The following is an 18,515-nucleotide window of genomic DNA, read 5'->3' as shown; positions in this document are numbered from 1 at the left end:
TACATGGACTATTCCAGGAAGGCACAGATCCCTAGCAGGGGCATGCATGAGTGATCTTCATTTTGGAGGCTCAGTGCATACATGCATGCATTCCATCTTCTCCAACAGGGTATACTATACCAGGTAGAGTTATCAATGCAGGAGTGTGCACTCATCCTCAGTGCATTAATGGTAGGGTTGATTCTGTCAACTAGGGTGCATTAGTGGATGTCCAGATACATTGTATTTCCCTTTTGTCGCTTATTTTATAAAAGAGACTTAGGGCATTTCACTGTGATATTAGACAGTCAGTGTTTTGCGTGTATTGCTTTGTGATTCTTTCTTTACAGAGTTCTAGAGAGTGATGCGATTGAATGCTGCAAATTCTACTCTCTGTCCTAGTTTATGGAATTATGTGTTTGTGGATCTAGCATTCCTTCATCCGCTGTTTTGATAGGTAAATCAATTTTTGTTATTTGTTTTACGAATGTGGGTTTGCTTACCATGTCATGAAAATTTAATGCGGTATCAAAGTTGTGCATCTGAAATCCTCCAGGATCCATTTATGAACTCTGGAGAGGGACTCTGAAGAGGGTTGCTGCCTGCAAGAGGAAGCTGTCGAAGGATTTCAGTGGGTGTGTAGCTTCAGTGATTGAAGTTGATCTGTGCCAAATATAAGCACTAGGCATTGGGAGAGGTGATTTGCACTTGTGAGTCGTGACAGGCTGCTGATTTGTTTATTTCTGGTGGATTGTTTTGTTTGCACTGTGTTCAGAAGCTGCAGGAATGACAACCACAAGTATTGGTCTTAGAGAATGTGACCGATTAGAGGGCACTTTGAACTTTACACCTTGGAAGTACATGTTGCAGCTGTTGTTGGAGGAGGTTGAACTTTGGAGTTTTGTTGAAGCAAAGGTTACAGCTCTTACCAATCCCACATAATTGGCCAAACACACAAGAAGGTGGCCAAAGAAAAAAGAATCATTCTTTATTATGTGAAGGAGCACTTGTTTACTCATATTGTGGATAAGAAGTCGGCCAATGATATGTATGATTCCTTGATCACTCTATATTAGAGTGAAAATTTCTCATAGGATGCTCTTGAGGAACAAGCTCACTGCCACACATGAGTGACACAGACATTGTGGCTAGACACTAGCTATTGATGAAGATCACTAACTTGAGTGATCAACTTGCTGCCACCTATTACCAGGATGAAGGTTGAGGATGAGGAGCTGGTTCCCATAACATTAAATGAGTTCTTTCACCTTGCAATTCTTTTGTAAAGGGTGTTTGTGCTTATGAGAAGATGCCCACCTTTGAAAAACTTTGGGATCATTTTGTTTAGGAGCAGACAGGGCAAAAGAGAATTTTAGCCAAAGTGGATGAGATCTAGAACCCAGTCCACATTCGGAAGGCAAGAAAGGACCTAGGAAGGGTCAGAAGAAGAAGAAAGATTTAGGTTGTTCGAATTAGGAGATGAAAGACTTGAGTCCTATGAAGTGTCCACATGTCGGAGTAGTCCTGGACTTACAATCCACCATCCCAAATCTTTCAAGTAGCTTCATAATGTATTTTCATTGGGAAAGGAAAATCTCACCTGGCTTTTGCCAGACCTCCAAGCTTAGGAAGCAGTGCATCAATCCTAGGTCCTTCATCTCGATTTCGGAAGCCAATTCCCTATTGCATTGATAAATAAGAGGGTCTGCATATGTCAGAAAGAGATCATGCACATAAAGTACCAAGATGAGAGGTCTATCATTTTCAACCTTGAAATAAAGGTTCGGATCAACTTCACTTCTTGTAAAACCCAGCTTCATCAGATAGCTGTCGATCCTCTCATACCAAGCCCGGGGAGCTTGCTTCAACCCATAGAGGGATTTCTTCAACCTGCATACATGTGTCTTTCGATCTAGAACTTCGAACCCCTCGGGTTGTTCTACATAGACTTCCTCCTTAAGTGAACCATGCAAGAAGGCAATCTTGACATCCATTTGATGTAAATTCCATCCTTGAGAGGCAGCAAGGGCAATGATCGAGCGGATGGTGGTATATCAACAATTAGTGCAAATATCTCATCATAGTCCACACCTTCCTTTTGAGAGAAGCCTCGAGCAACAAACCTGGCCTTGAACTTTTTAGCACTTCCATCAGCTCCATGCTTGATCTTGTAGAGCCATTTTGAGGTGACAACAAATTTGTCCTTGGGTCTAGGGACCACATCCCAGACATCATTCTTCATAATCGACTCATACTCTTCGTTCATAGCATCCTTCCAAACTTGGTGCTTCACAACTTCTTCGAATGTGCAAGGCTCAGTTTGAACAATGGTGCTCATGGTAGCTAAGTACCCTTGGTACCTATTCGACTTCTTACTTTCACGAAATGTCCCCTTGGTGCAATATGTCTCTCGGCATCTTCGAGAGTGTCCCTAAGCCATGAGGGTCTCCTTTTTGAGGAGGAGGGCTCATGGGGAGGTGGATTAATGGGATCCATCGGTCCATCATCGGGCATCAACTCATCCTGTGATTCTTCCTGCTTTCCTGTATCTTCTTCTTTGTCCTTCCTTGGAATAGGAAGGTTCCTAATCTTCCCAAGGGCAACATCTTCATCGAAGGTGACATCCTGACTTATTTCCACTTCTCTTTGACCAGGCACATAGATTCTAAATGCCTTTTAAGTTTCACTGCAACCCACAAATGTTCCTTTCTTCCTAGATGCATCCAATTTGCTTTTCTTTTCTTTTGGTACATGAAAATACACGGGCTACCAAAAATTCTAGAGCGAGAAACATTAGGTTTCGTACCGGTGAAAACTTCTTTGGGAGTTTTAGAGTCCAATGTTTGACGAGGGCATCCATTTTGAATATACACAGCAGTGTTAGTAGCTTCCTTATACCCAGTGAAGTGCCTTGAGGCACCTCTATCAATCAACGAATTTCCCAAGGTATCCGGAGGAGAGGTAGTAGATTCATCATACCTGGAGTTTCTTGATCTTTTGGGAGGTCGACCATTTCCAGGAGCATTCCTTTTTTCTTTGTTGTTGAACCCGCCATTCCTTTGATTGTTGTTGCCCCTAAAATTGTTGCGGTTGTTGTTGTCATCGTCTCGAGGTGTGTCCCATTTATTAGGACACTCCCTAGCATAGTGGCCAAACTTGTTACAAATGAAGCATCTACCTTTCTTCGATCTTTGAATCCCGGTCTTCCTTGACATTGCTTCTTTGAACCTGCATTGCTCTTCTTTTTAGCATGAGCGGAGAATGTAGTAGGATCATTCCTATTTGAAGGAATGTCTCTCTCTATCATCCTTGTTTCTTCTTGAGTACATCTAGTCAACAATTCATCAAAACCTCGAATCTAGTCATTGTTGAGGATAGTAGTGTCGAACACATCCCATTCACGAAGGAGACCTCCAAGAGCAATGAGAGTGAGCTCCGTGTCAGCAATAACTTCTGCAATTGATAGAAGATCATTTTTGATTTCAGTGATCCTCATGAACTAGGATTGGATATCTTCTCCTTTTCCCTTCTTTATGTCTTTCAACTTGTTCTTGAGAAAGAGGACTTGGTTTACATTGCTAGCTTTAAACATGATAACAAACTTGTCATACATCTCCTTAGATGTACCCAAATCGGAGATGTAAGCAACTAAATGCTTATGAATAAAATCCTTGATGATCTTCTTAGCTTTGACTTCACCTTTCTTGTACTTTGTCTTAGCGGCAGCCGGTGCATTTGAAGGAGGTTCAACAATCTTTCCCTGCACATAGTCCATAGCATCATGCTCTTCCAAAGTCAAGTCAAGAGACATCTTCCATGCATGATAATCAAACTTATCATTGAGCTTGTCATCAGATTTGAAGTAAGATGAGGAGGCCATTGAATCTTGTCCTTGACCAACAAATCCCAGTGAGCTTTTCTCACCCTTTGTTGTGCTTTGTCTTCACCTCAACTCTGATACCATGTTAATTGTAGATAACACTGGTATGTTCTATACTTTAGAGCAATTTATTTCAATTTTTCTTATTAGCCCAATATCAATTTCCAGATAAGCAATCACATTAACATTGATAGTAAATGCAGATAGAACATAAACAATAAGCAGAAGACAAGCCAAGACAAGAGGACACAATATTTGGCAGATGCTAGGGAAAAACCCCAATGTGGGGAAAACCCTTTGATCAAATCTTCTTATTATTCTTCAAAAGTTCAGCAGAGAGAGAGAGAGTACATCATACAAAATTTACTTGCCCAATCACTATAAAACAGTGCAGTCAAACAACAGTCAACAGGATGCCCTAACCAGAAAGTCAACGCTGGTCAAAGCAACAGATAGTCTCCTCCAAATTATCTTGGTCAAACCTAGTCAACTCGGCCTCCAAAGACGGTCCAAATCAGCTCGAAACAGTCTTGAAAAATTCAGTCAAACTCAGTCAACACACAGTCAACTCTGCAGTCAACACAAGTCAAACAACAACAAATTCCTTGATTTCTGTGCCAGGAGATGCGGCCTAAGGAAATCGGATTTCTTGCCTGAAAAACACAGTCAAAGGAGTGAGTTTGACCCTTGGTCAACGCTGCTGCAGATGGCCCAAAAACAGTCCTGAAATTTTCGGTCAACCCAAGTCAATGCATGAAGAAGAAGAGCTGCTCCTTTGTTGTACGAACCAATGAGGAGAGGAGAGAGAAATATGTGTGTTCAGATGTGTCCAAATGAGGAAAATGCCTCTTCTATTTATACATAATGTTGAGGGTGAAGAGACACATCTATTGGGCTTCATGAGCCTACATTAGACTTCTGGCCGACTTTGACAGTTTGTCCATAGAAGAAATAAATTCATAATTCCATTTTTGCTTGTCAGAATGAGATGATCTTTAGATCAATCCTGCACCTCTTGGAAAGAGGAATCCAATAAAAATATCATCTCCATCATATGAGCCGTCGAAGGTGGAGTTTGGCCCTAGTTGCCAATTTTAATAGCCAGCTATGTTATCTCTAAGAGATCGAGTTGGAGGAGCACTTCATCTTTCGTTGCCCCATTTATTATGAGATATATGGGAGATTTCATTGCATGTTTAGGGGGATCCAGACCTTTTCTAGTCTCCTCCAGTCCTTAAACTAGAGATGTCTATCCCTTTACATGTAGGAGGGCCTTAGGATTTGTACCCACTCTGTAGCCTCCTCCCAGGCCAGATCTTGTTCAGTGGATCACCTCCTTCTTTACGGTGCTCCCATAAGTTAGGGACATTGAGAGAAAATTTGATGACAACATTACTTCTAGCTCTGGATCAGTGCAGACCAAAGAGACCATTCTACATCCCTAGAGACCTTAGAGACGTGGCCAACCCAGATCCCTCACTAATAGGCATATTAGTTCACCGAGACACCAACAGTGAGTTATAGCAACCGGGCAACAACAAATGAGACAATCTAGACCTTCCCCTAGCTATTCTTTAGGGTATCATCCTGTCTTGAGTTTTCTTCATTCGACCTCATATGTTAGGAGAAGTAGATCTAATGGATCATGACCTAGTTCCTAGATCCTTTCCCTCTACACATCTCCCTCCTGTCACGATGACCTTCATCAAGTTCTAGGGCTAGAGTTATTACATGCAAGGATCAGTTCCGGATTGCTTTCGGAGGTGGAATGTTGGTCCGTCGTTGACTGTAGCAAAGGGCGTGTGATTTTTTGTTTTCTTTTTAAAGCTGTAAATATATTTGAAAAAAGCCGTCCAAATTATTATACTTTAGTGGGCGATTTTTTTCGTGGAGTTGGCAGGAGAGTGGAAATCGATACAACAATGGAAAAGACCCACTGTAGCTGCTGTGACTTTTTCAGGGTGCATTCTCTAGGAAAAATCAAAGGTTGAACTTATAGTATATGTGTGTCGGTATTCCAAGGTGGCTGATTTGGAGGAATCATTGCGCTTCTGATTAACCAATTCCAGTGCTGAGTTATTCAATGCAGGAGCCAGAGAATCGATTTAAAGGCCCACGTGATTGACTGTGACTATACGTAAGCGACAATAGAAGGTCGAATGGATTGGGCCTCAAACTAAGGATCCATAAGGAATAAGAAATGGAGTCATGGGCCCGTGCCAACCGCTGATTGAGTCAAATCAAAGGGATGGAATTTTGTGCCGCATTTATCAGTGTTTTGTGCTGCAAACCAATTTTTTTTTCTTTTTTTCGAAGGTGTCTGGAGCCGAATTCCTCACGTTCAGATCAAGCCCATGTCACATTGAATTGAAACGCAAGGAGCCAGTGTGCATGTGAGGCGTTGCTTGTGGCGTGGTGAGCGGCGTGTGTGGATCTCAGCGTGCGATTGCAAGACTGTGTAGTGTGCAATTGATGGCATGAAGGTCAGATTTGTCGCATTGTGGATCGTTGGGAGCAAAGGACTGTTGGCAACTTCAATGTGTCGTCAACTGGATGTGTGTCCTGTGCTGCAAATGAATCAAGAAATCAATTTGTAAAAGTTTGTAATCATAATGGTGTAGTAGAGATCGAGTGCCTGCCAAGGTCGATGATCAAGTCACCATTCTAAGTGGTAGATGAAGGTATCGTAGCAAGGCAGCCCCTACGTTGCCAATTAATCGTGAGACAAAATGATATATCAGTTCCAGAAAGAGAAGCATGTTGCTTGACGTGTGTTGTCACCTTCTGAAAAGAGAGTTCCAGTTGTACAAAGAGGGCAAAGGAACAGAGATGTTTGGAGCTAGCCTCCAAGCCATATGTCATCCATGATAACCCCTAGAAATAATTTTTAGTTTGTTTAATCATTTGTCTATTTGCTACTTTTCTGAAAGAGGTTGCTGTGCTTTGCAAATTGAAGATTAAATGAGGAAGAACAAGCCCAGTTTAAATTGTTTTGTAGAAATTTCTATATTCTCTTAAAACCATTTCTTTCACAAAACCGATTCTTTCCTTTGTTTTTTAAACCCTAGCTGCAGTGACCCATTTTTAACTCTAGCCGAAATCCCTTTGTATATCCAACTCTAGCCGTGTTTCCCATTCCCTTTGAAATGTTTTAAAACATTCAGAAATCATGCTGAAACCATTTTTAAACGTTGGGACCCATAAACCATAATCGCTATCGGCCCGTTCCCTTTTTGTGATACATATCTGCCCGTCTCCCTTTTTAACTTTTGCGATTGCAATATCACATATCGCAAAGTTGCCCGCTGATTGCCATATCCAAGTCCCATCACCACTCCTTCTCGCCGATTGCGATAAAATCCCTCCTCAGCTGATATCGCATATCGCAAAGTTCTTTGCCGATATCGCATATCGCAAAGTTATCCGCCGATATCACATATTGCAAAGTTCCCCGCCGATTATCATATCGTAAGTCCCTCCTTAGTCTCGCCGATTGCAATATTTCCTTTGCTTGTCAATTGGGATAAAGTCTTTTTCGCCGATTGCGATAATTCCTTCCCTCGCCGCTTGTGATATCGCAATCGGGGATTGCACAAGTCAAAGTTCCTCCTCCGTTGAAGTCCCTTCCAACTTGAGACTGCGATTTGCGAGAACCCTCCCGAATGTGGTATTTTATGTGATACATTTTATAAATTGTCACATCCAGAGCATCGAAAATCACCATAAATCAGTGTTAAAGCCCCTTTTCCCTTTTCTGATGGCGATATGCGAGTCCTGGTTCCAGATGCAATATTTTATGTATCATGCTTTATTGAAGTTTCGCGTCCGGACAATTGGCAAGCACTATGAAATATGGTAAAAAGGCCCTCTCCTGTATTGCGATTGTGATACCAACAGGCCCGGATCAACGACCCAGATCAACGAACATTAAAACGTCTATTTCGCTTCCGCTTAGTGGGACGACGAGGGTATTTTTCGGCGTATATCCAGCAGCATGGTCATCAAACAGAATACAGAGTAAATGAAGACATGGAAGCTCAGGAGGACTTGATGATCCAACATGGTGCTCCATGCAGAGGGAAGACGAAGTACCGCCCAAGCGTCCTTTGCTTCTGTACTATGGCATTAAACTGATAGTTGACTGCTCCAGTTTTGAAGAACGGGCGATTTAGGCAGTTAAGGCGAAAGCGACAAGGACCAGCTGAGCAGCTAGAGGGACTCATTGTGGTAGAGACGTGGCCTGATCAGGGGCCTTCACAGGAACAATAGATGGATACTTCCTCCATCATCTTTCCGTTTTCCTTTTCTTTTCACTATTCTGTAATTTCTATTTGTTTTCATTGTTCAAGAAAGGAATCAAATCCGTGGAAATCATTTTTGGGCAATAGAGCTATCGCAGGCCGAGACAGCTAGTCAATCAGACAGTTGGCCTTGGCTGAGATATTTTGTAAATGTTGATTCAAAGCCCCCCTTCTCTGTATAAATAGGGGGAAGAGACTCTTAAATAAGGGGTTTCCGGAATTCTGCACTGAGAGTGGTCCAAATTATGTGTTTCCACTTTGGTTCTAATTGCCTATTCATGAGGGACTAGAGCGATACACTGCTGAATGTTATGGATTGGTTATTTGGACCCTCCAAGTATTAATGAAACTATTCTGGTGATTCCAAGCAGATCAATGCGCAGTATGTTTCCTCTTTGTAAATCTCATTTCATTTGTGTTTTCCTTTCTCTGAAATAGTGTAATGAAGCGGTCGATTTCTCTCTGATTCATGGATTTATCTAGGTTGCTAAATAAGCGAACAGTCCTTGCGTTTAAGACAAAGTTACTTCTATTAGTCTGTAACCTGTAGTACCTGTGTACAAGACAGATTTACTTATGTTATTCGATTAACTTGCAGTACCTGTGTGAGCCCAGATTTACTCATGTTGTTTGGTGATAAAGGTACCCATGATATATCTAGCATGAAACCTTAATTAGTGCTCTGCTATTTCTACCATTCCACCTCCTCCCTCTTCCATATTTCTGCTGGAACATTGTTGCTTAGGATTCTGTTTCTTTATGGCCCTACACATCTATTTCCCTCCTTTCTCTCCTCCTCTCCACCTTTACTACAACTTCAATATTAAGCTGCTCATTGTTGTGTGTCGGCCACCAGAACTAGACATTCCTCCTTGAGATTAGCCCGATTTACCCCCTGAGCATTTGGACCCATGTATTGGCTTGAGTTTACCTTCATAAAGGCTTATTGAACCAAGCCCCCTTTATCCTCTTTTTCCAACTACGTGACAATTGGAGTGCAACCGAAAGCCCCTCTTGAAAATCTTCCATGCACTCCTCTATCTAAGATGTCCTAGGCACTGGTCTACAATCAACCCAGAGGCTGTCTCTAGGAAGCTTTCTATGTCTCTCAAAGCACTTGTGCTACGGGTGCCATTAAAAGCGACGACAACGTGTTTCCAAGAGGTCTAAATTATTCCAATTAAGGAGGTCGACAACACTCCCATGCAGAGACTCAATTGTTGCACAATTAAGTTGAGTGCATTTGCCGGCATAACTAATCTGCTCTGGAGGCCAAATCAGTGGGAAGATTAATGGTATAGATATTGGGGAGACCACCCTACCATTTATGAAGGTTATTTTTGGGTTGCCTGTAGAGCCAAAACTGCCATTATAACATTGGAGTTGATCCTGGAGACTGTGTTGGTCGAATTGGTTGTACAACAGAAAGTATAAAGGAAGGCCGAGTACTTTGTTTGGATTTGCTCCAGGTTTAGCATCACGTTGCTAGCTATTGTCTCAATCCCAGTAGACCATCTAGTTGCTGTTGAAGGGTGACCGTGTGCAACTCTTGGTTGGAAGTCATCTTGAATTCTGAGCTTGTCGTGGTTTCTATTTTGCTGACTGCAGATTACAGCTATTGCCATTCTTGTGTACAGAGTAGACTTCAAAGAGACACGAATGCATTGTGCCATTTTCTGAAAGGGACGATATACTCAGTATTGTGCGTGTTATCAGTCTTCTGGCGCCTATATCTCCTAACTGCATGGACTAGAAGTACAACAAGAGGCTAAATCTTTGTTCGACTGTCCAGGTTCTTATGTTATTTCCTTACTATATTTATATGTATAAGTACAATGTATGTGTAATGTGTCACTAGACTTGCCTTGTCCCTTAATGCGAAAATCTCTACTATCAACTCTGGGTATTAGTTGGTTGTACCAAGGTTTGGTTGGGTCATGGAGTGTATATGGCAATAGTACTGTTGTCAGCAATGAATCTTATATATTGACAAAACAGGGTCAGAATATGTCGTGATGATGTTGAGCCTTGTTGATGTCTCGTGTGATGTGCCCATATAACCGCTAGGATGTTGTGGTCTAAGTGCCATGTGAGGGGGCTTGACTGAGAAGGGTGTTGAGTCAGAGCATACTTATGTTAGCCAACCTTGTATTTGTAGTCATCTAGGTTGGTGTTGAGTCAACTGGCTATGTAATCATAATTCATTGTTGTGTTTAATGTCATAGTAGAGTGCATACATCTTGTTGGTCAATCTGCAGAATAATGGATTTTTTTAAACACCTCTTAAAACAACACAACAATACATCAATGAACTGCAATCTGGACCAAAGACCAAAATAAAACAACAAACCATTCTCAAAAGGGGTCTATGCCATTCTTCAGAAAGCACAACCAAGAGATGTGCAGAAGAGACAAGAAATATGACATAGAATCTTTGCACTTGGGACCGATTTGAAACACATGAGAATCACAATGAAAGCCCTTTTCAAACTAGATGAACTGGATGCACTCCTTTCTGAAGTAATCAGTTAGAAGGAAAGAAACTGATTTGGACTCTAAAACCAGCTATGCTTGCTCTCATACAACACAAGTTCTTGGAGGAACCTTGTGAAGTGGTCAGACTTCCTGTTGCATCATGTCTCAATAACATTATGAGGTTGACCGCACCCATACCTCCTTACAATGATGATGTTATGCGGAGAATTTCCACATTGATAGTAGAGACCTTTCAGGACTTGGACAATAGTGCAGGCTCTACCTTTGGGAAGAAGCTTGAGGTTCTAGAAATCATGGCCATGGTTAGAACATATGAAATCATGTTTGATTTGGGGTGTGATGACTTGATCCATCATATGTTCCGATGCTTCTTTAGCATTAAGAAACATCATCCTGACACGGTCAAAACAAACATGTTGTCCATTTTGTCTTCAGTTATGGGAGACCGTGATGCCATTTGCAAGAAGATGCAATCTGAGTTGTTGGCCATTTGGAGGAAGGAACAATTGGTTTCACTTGCTGCTTATGAACTAGCCGAAAGGTTGGTTGAGCAGAACATTGTGTTGTTCAGAAGACAGTTGACCAAGGAGGAGCTACTTAGGTTGGGTGGATCATGCAACAAGAATGAGTTGAGGAGGAAGGGACTTTGCTTCATTTGCAAGGAGCCTTGGGGACCTGACCACTCATGCTTGAGTGACATTGAGGAGATGACAGAGGTAGGGCAGGTGGAGATTCCTTTTGACTTTCAGGGTGAGGGTTCTTCTTTGGATGAGTCCATGGGTTCATACGAGGATGCCTCTGAGGAGCATGAGTCATGTTGAGTTGTTGACAACAAGCTAGATTTATATGATGAACAGTCATTGGATCCCATGGGATACATTCAGGATGATGAGTCACCAGTGATGATTCAGCATGTGCAACATATGGTGGAGCATGAGTCAGTTGAGGAGGATGATGTGCACAGTATGCATGATGAACCTTTTTGGGAGAGCTAGTTGGAGGTTCATATTGAGCTCATAATGGATGAGCAACCACCCTAGGGGTCAACCATTGATGAGGAGCAAATAGATGTACAGATAGTTAGCAGGGTGGCAGTGTTTGCAGACACTTGTACTCTGGAGGCATTAGAGGTTGACAGGGTAGTTTTGCAGGAGGTTAGGAGATGGCAAGAGCGTGGAGTTTCCGATTAGAGGAAGGCACTGTTGGAGATGGTGGTGCATCCATCTTTCGACCTACCCACTGATGAGGTGCAAATAGGTGTAGTGGCAGCCAACAGAGCTGCAATATCTCTAGGTCACAACCCTCTCCAGGAGTACATAGACAGGGCTTGCAGCACATCTTGCCCACTTTTGCCTAGGGGCAAGCTTCCTCAGACAAATCTTGTAGATGGACTAGACAAAGCAACATGAGTTGAGCATGGACCGACGGTAACATAGTAGACTTGTTCCATACATAGGTGTCCTTGCATTCAATTCTTTTCACGAGATAGATTGGTGGGAGATCATGAGTTGGTATCCTATTGATGGAGTATCATTCTTAGTTTGGGGCGCAGTACAACAAGAGTCCTTAGATGAGAGGGTTATTGCATGTTTTAGTGGGTAGTGGGTTGTGGATCGACAGTTCATTAGTATTTTAGTAGCACTAGCCCAGCATCAACAGAGTAGGGTTGACCTCGGCCTAGGCTAGAGGTTGGATTGGAGAGAGGTAATGAGTTGGTATGTAGTCGATGGGGCAACATTCACAACCGAAGCTATAGCACAGCAGGAACCATGGAGCATTCACGCTTGGTGGCATTGGGATCCAGGAGGATTTATTGATGACAGGTTTAGTCAGAGATTGGTTCGGGATTCGGCATTGAGGGATCCGTTCCTGGTGGGTCGACACAGAGGCATAGCATCACCCAACGGTTTGTATGGGATCCGGGCATTGGGTGTCAGTTTCATTGGGCCAACAGACTAGTCCACATGTTTGGATTGGTTGAGGGCAAGCAATCTTGGGGAGGGAGGACTTGTGATGTTCCTTTTTCTAGTGTCCTCATGGCATGGTTAGGATGGACTTTCGGGGTTGGGGCAGACAAGTCATAGGGGCAGGTTTACTTCATCAGTGGGCCCAAGGGCTTTTGGAGATGTTTGATGGGGTTTTGAGGAGTTTCTATGGGGATCTGATGGCATTCACTTGGCATATTTCATCATCTACACAATTTGCCTTTCGTTCCGCCGCATTCCAACAACTTCCAAAAAACAGGGTTATTATTGAGCTTAACTCAATTAATTATGCTTAAGGTGGCATTCTGAGAAGAATACTTGACGGAACACCTTAGTGTAATAGCTCGTTGGAACCAGAACGAGAAGATCTACAGGATGGGATGATTAGAAGTGATTTTCAGTGACCTGAGGAGGCATGGTGGCCAATTTACCCTTTTCCCACATTAAAAAGAATATTTAAATAGAATAAAAGAGGGAAAGTGCTCAATGATTAAAATAATAATACAATGGGAGGTTCTAGAGGGGTCTATCAGATCTATAAAAGAGGAGGAGGAGGCCATTAGAGGACATCTTGGATTTGATATTTCTTCTTGTATGAGAGGTTGAAAACTCAGTTCTCTACCCCATTGGTAGCCCCAGGACAGAAACCCTCGGGTGATTTAGTGAGATTGGGCGAGTACCCATCTCCCTGTGGTGAATTCATCCAGAATTCACGGGAGAGCTCAGCAGTGACATTTCAGTTCAGTTTTGGGAGGGCCAACACAACATTGGAGCAGATTCTTGAGGCCAATTTTCCATCTCAGCTATTTTATTGTATCAAAATGTAAACCCAATTTCTATTATAATAAAAGTTGAGATTATTTTTGCTTATCGTCTTATTGATTGCATGCACTCTAGTTTATTTTACATGGCAATCTTCTGTTAATTGAATGGTAATTTTATGGTGAAATTTGGGTTGCGTTCGATTTCTGCAAATTTAGCCAAATATCCCGTTTGGGATATTACAAGAAACATTGGGCAAACACATGGTAAGCATTTCCTAGGGGTTTATTGTAAGAAAGGACATTTGAAATATTTTCTAGGCATTTCCTTGCATTTTTGGGATTAGGAAAATGTCAATTTGTCCTCTTTGTTTTTTCAATGTCCAAACTTTGTGCATAAAGAATGCATTTAGTCCCAAAAAGAGAAAACAGTGGGAAGAATAGTCATAGGCAATCCATATAGAGGCATGCATAGATCTATGTGGATACATACAAACCTATACATGTATATAAAGCCTTTTATAGATGTGTACCTCCTCATATTCCCCCCTCCAAATGTACATAAACAATCTTTCATTTGAGAAAAAATCCATACATATGAGGACAAAGTTGTATGGTGAAGAAGTGGTATATGTGAGGAAGAGATGATATAGTGTTCTATTGATAACAATAATGTCATTTATATAATACATTGTTAATTTATCATTAATTTTAATGATGTACTATTTTTTGTGTAAGTTAGATACTATTCTATTAGTATACAAGTAAACAATACAAAAGTGTAGAGGTTGAGGTCCCTCAGAACCAGGCCAGTCAATCAATTTGAGTGCAAGCTAAAAATCATAGGTTATCATGTGACTTAGGTTCTCAAACCTTGTTAAAGATGGAAACCTATAATTTCTAGCTTGCATTCAAAGTGATTGGCGATATATATAAACTTTAAAATGAAATATAAAACATAAAATAGTAAGAAATCAACATCGATAAACATAAAATATGTTTTAATGCAAATAGAAACTGCGAGGATAGATTACAAGCTTGAGTTGTGACACGAGGTTACAAGGTTGAGGTGTAGACTTGGTCAATGACCATGAGATATGATGAATCTCAACTAATTGAGTTGCGACACAAGGTTACAAGCTTGATCTATGAACTCAATCAATGGGCATGAGATATGATGAACCCAGTGTTGCAGGATCCTTCCCCCCTGGATCAGGGGGGCGATTTGCATCTCAGACAAATCTGCTATCGATCCTCAGGTGATTCTGCCTTTTTTTCGCGATTACTGGAAAAATGGAACCACAACAGCCTGATCCTCGGTTTCGGTGGCCTGATCGGCAATTCTGAAACGGATCCACCATGCATCACGAGTAGATTGGGGAAAAAGGCAGACGATTCTTCGGAGCAGTCATTTTATTTTTACTTTTGCACTTGAGTTGGGTTTAGGTGAGTTGAGGGTGAGTTAGGGAAAAGAGAGGATGAGGTTAAAAGGCATTTCCCCTCTCTCTTTTCCTCATTCTTGCATCTTTGGAGAACTTGGAGAAGAGAGGAGATACCTAGCTTTTGAGATCAGATTTGTGAGAGGGTTGAGGAGAGCTTCGAGGAGTGGAGGAGGAGCTTGGAGGAGTAAAGAAGGGCTGCCATCTACAAGAGCTAAACAGGTAAGTGCAAACCCCAAACTCCTTCATTTTTTTGTCATTCTTGTTTGTCTCCTCCCTCTCCTACTCTTAACCATTCTTTCTTCTTGCTCATTTTATTGTAGGTTGTCCATCTATATTTATATTCCAAAATGATGTTCTTTTGGCTTATATGTATCATTCCACTTTTGGTTTTCATGATGGTGGTGGGGAGTAGAATAGAAGGGAAGAAGAAGAGAAGAGGATAGTGGTCCCATATGAGTGACCCAATGTATGATGAGGAGGAAGGCTTTGAAGATGAAGGGGATGAAGATGTCACTGAAATGCAAGGGGAAAAGATGCATTAACACCCTTGTGAAATTATGTGACAAAACTTGAGGGGGAAAGAGGTGGTGGAAGCTACAAATTTTTGTGCCCTCATGATTGTCATGGGGGAAAACCTTATAGTGGTTCGTATACCTGTGTGAGGAGGCATCTTTGTGGGGTGCTGAACACTGATGACAAAAAGTGTCCCATAGGGATATCAATTTTCCCTAATGTTTCAGTGGAACAAAGAAGAAAATACATCAAAAATAGAGGAGGTTGCACAAATGAAAAGCAAGAAACACGAAATTCATTGTAATTGTTAGAATCTAGATGGTTGATGCTCGAATAATTAATCATTGATGTATAATGGATGCCATATCTATCTTGATTTATGTACAAATATGCATGTTTTCATTATATATATATATATATACGCTTTCGAGATGCTTCGCTTCTTAGATTTTTGGAAAATGACACTTTCGACGCTTCGCTTCCAAAAAATGTCCCCACTTCGTCCCCACTTCGTGCAACATTGGATGAACCTTAGTGAATCTCAATTTTTTCTAGGTTTGACAAATTTTGAACCTCGATGTTGAAGTTCAACAAATCATGTCTCAAAAACCCAAGAGCCCATTATAGTCTCAAAAACTAATGGCCTTTATTCATCTAAAGGGTCAAAGTACTAAGAGTCCATAATCTAGTAGGAGAAGCCCATAAATCAATAACTCACACAACATTTATCATATAAACAAGAAAAGATAGGTTGGCTCCATAGATCTTTCTTGGCCTTGAGTATCCATGGGGATAGGGTTTGTAGGGGCCCATACCTCCATTTTCTTGGTAACAACTGTAGTGTCCTTGTCTTCAACAACATCTTCAACTCTGGTATCCTCCTTGTCTAAGCTAAGAACAATAGTGATGAAAGCATCATATTTACTTCCTATTTGTTCAAACTTTTCTAGAATTGTATTGGTCTCTTCCCTTTCAATATTGGAAACTGCCATCTCCTTCACATGCTAGTAGAAGTCAACAATCCTGGCATATTTGGAGTGTCTTCATTTGGAACAGGGTTGCGGGGAAGTGGCTCCCCCCCCCCCCCGAACCCGCTCTTGAAGTGCACTACCTTCGGGAGTGACCCAGGAGCGTGGTCCCTAATTTTTTTTTCACTCCCTAGCTTTTTTTTGCGATTTTTTTGTTTGTTTGCAAACATGTTCCAAATGCAATTTTTTTCAATGAAACAAGAATTTTTGAGTGGGGCAGACCAATGGTCAAGCCTATGGCCCTAGTATTGATATGCAATTCATGGTAATGTTAAATTCTTAAAGTAAAAGGATTACTTAAATTTTTAACATTACCATGAAATGATTCAGGATGTTTGAGAGTGGTTCGAACCTCATTGGATTTCATATGGAGAAAGTAGAATTTTAGGTCTCACTCAAAATCCAACATATTTATCACTTTTTCGGGATTTCAAGATTTAAGTGATTGCAATGTTTCCATTGGATTTTGACATGTACTAGGGTATGGAACTTGTATTTAATCAAGAGCACCAATCCCTCTATGTACCTTGATGTTAGTGACATTGGTTGTCGAACTCCTCTATCATGACCGTACTAAAAATGCACTGATCACTCAATCAAAATCTTGATTTGACATGCAACATTTTTTCTATCTTATGTTAATGCTTAAAGGGTGATATTAATGACAAAGATTCCAAGATAGGCAATGATTTTGATGATATGCAGGTATTTGTTGTAGCATGATTTTTTTGGATGCTAGAGGCCATCTAGAGCTTGTTTGTTGATGCATTTTTGGTTTAGAGATGGATTGCACTTGATGCTATTTTGGTTATGTGCACCCTTACATACTATATAAATAAAAACTTGTAACTTCTGGACCTGTGGTTGATGAAGATTGTAACTACTAGATGATTGATGTTATATGGTTTAATCCATGCTTTTATGCTTTTTATAACTAATTCATCATTCTACATGCTTTTGTTGACATATATGCATCAAAATATATAAAAATATATATTATATAAAAGTTCACCCCCGATTCGCTCCTGAACCGGGAGCTTTGAAGATGCCACTCCTTGTTCCCGCTTCCGCTCCCGCTCCCAAGTAACCTTGATTCAGAATGCTTTATCTACCTCTGCATTCAACACATGGTCTAGAGTCTGAGCTCTTTTCTTCTTGATGCTAGATTCCAAGAACTCCACCTGCTTCTTGGTATTTTTTGAGTGACGAAGTTGATAACTTCTAGCTATGGCACCTGTCTTTGTTTTTCCTGTTTGGTTCCTTTTAAGTCTTCCACTTTCCCTCCTTCCTCTGAGTCTTCGATGGTCTCCTCTTCTCTTTTGACCCTTGCCCCTGAGCTTCACAAACTAGTTGGCATGGAGTACAATCCATCTTTCTTACAACTCTAATGTAACGACCAAAAGTCGTATATGCAACGGAAATCTTTAAAATACTTCAAAGACGTAAATGTCCATTGTAAGACATGTAACTGTATGTTGAATATTGTATAAGAATTGATATGAGATGATTATAAATGAGAATGAGGGCCTGTTTATATACCCTAGGCATGTGCCCTTTCATGAATGGTCATATCTCTAAGACATGCCTCTTCATTACTAACTAACTAACCATTAGTATAATTAATTATTATTTATTATAATTATAATTATATTTATTATTTTTATATGAATTATATTCGTAACATTGCCTCTCTCTTCAAGAAGCTTTCTCCTCAAAGTTTACTGAGACTATCTTCTCGTTTCTGAACTTTCATCTTCGTTGATACAAGATGATATGATGCTCTGAGTGATATAAAAAATGTCATACTGAGAACGGATCGAACCATCCTAGATTAATCTTCTGTGTAATCTTCTGATCTTTGAAAATTTGTGATGAATAGTTATTGTAGGACTGGATTTTGCAAACTTCAGTATTTTTGGGAACATAAATTTGTCATTTATGTTCTGAGTGATACTAGTACTGTAACAACCCTGGTGAAAATTCCATGTAATAAAAGTTATAAAGGCAAAATAATAACCACGGTTGATGGGACACTTATTCCAAGCTGAATGTTGGGCAAAATATCCTAGTGTGGGTGTTCACTGGTTTATTATGGCTAAGGAATTTGACAAAGACAATGGCTAAGGTTTT

The sequence above is a fragment of the Pinus tabuliformis genome, chromosome 4_2 (genome assembly GCF_031772625.1).
Source record: "Pinus tabuliformis cultivar Carrire ecotype Pingquan chromosome 4_2, CPIR1, whole genome shotgun sequence".
NCBI classification, from domain to species: domain Eukaryota; kingdom Viridiplantae; phylum Streptophyta; class Pinopsida; order Pinales; family Pinaceae; genus Pinus; species Pinus tabuliformis.
The sequence above is the reverse complement of the archived record's forward strand: the minus strand, read 5'-3'. Positions refer to the sequence as shown.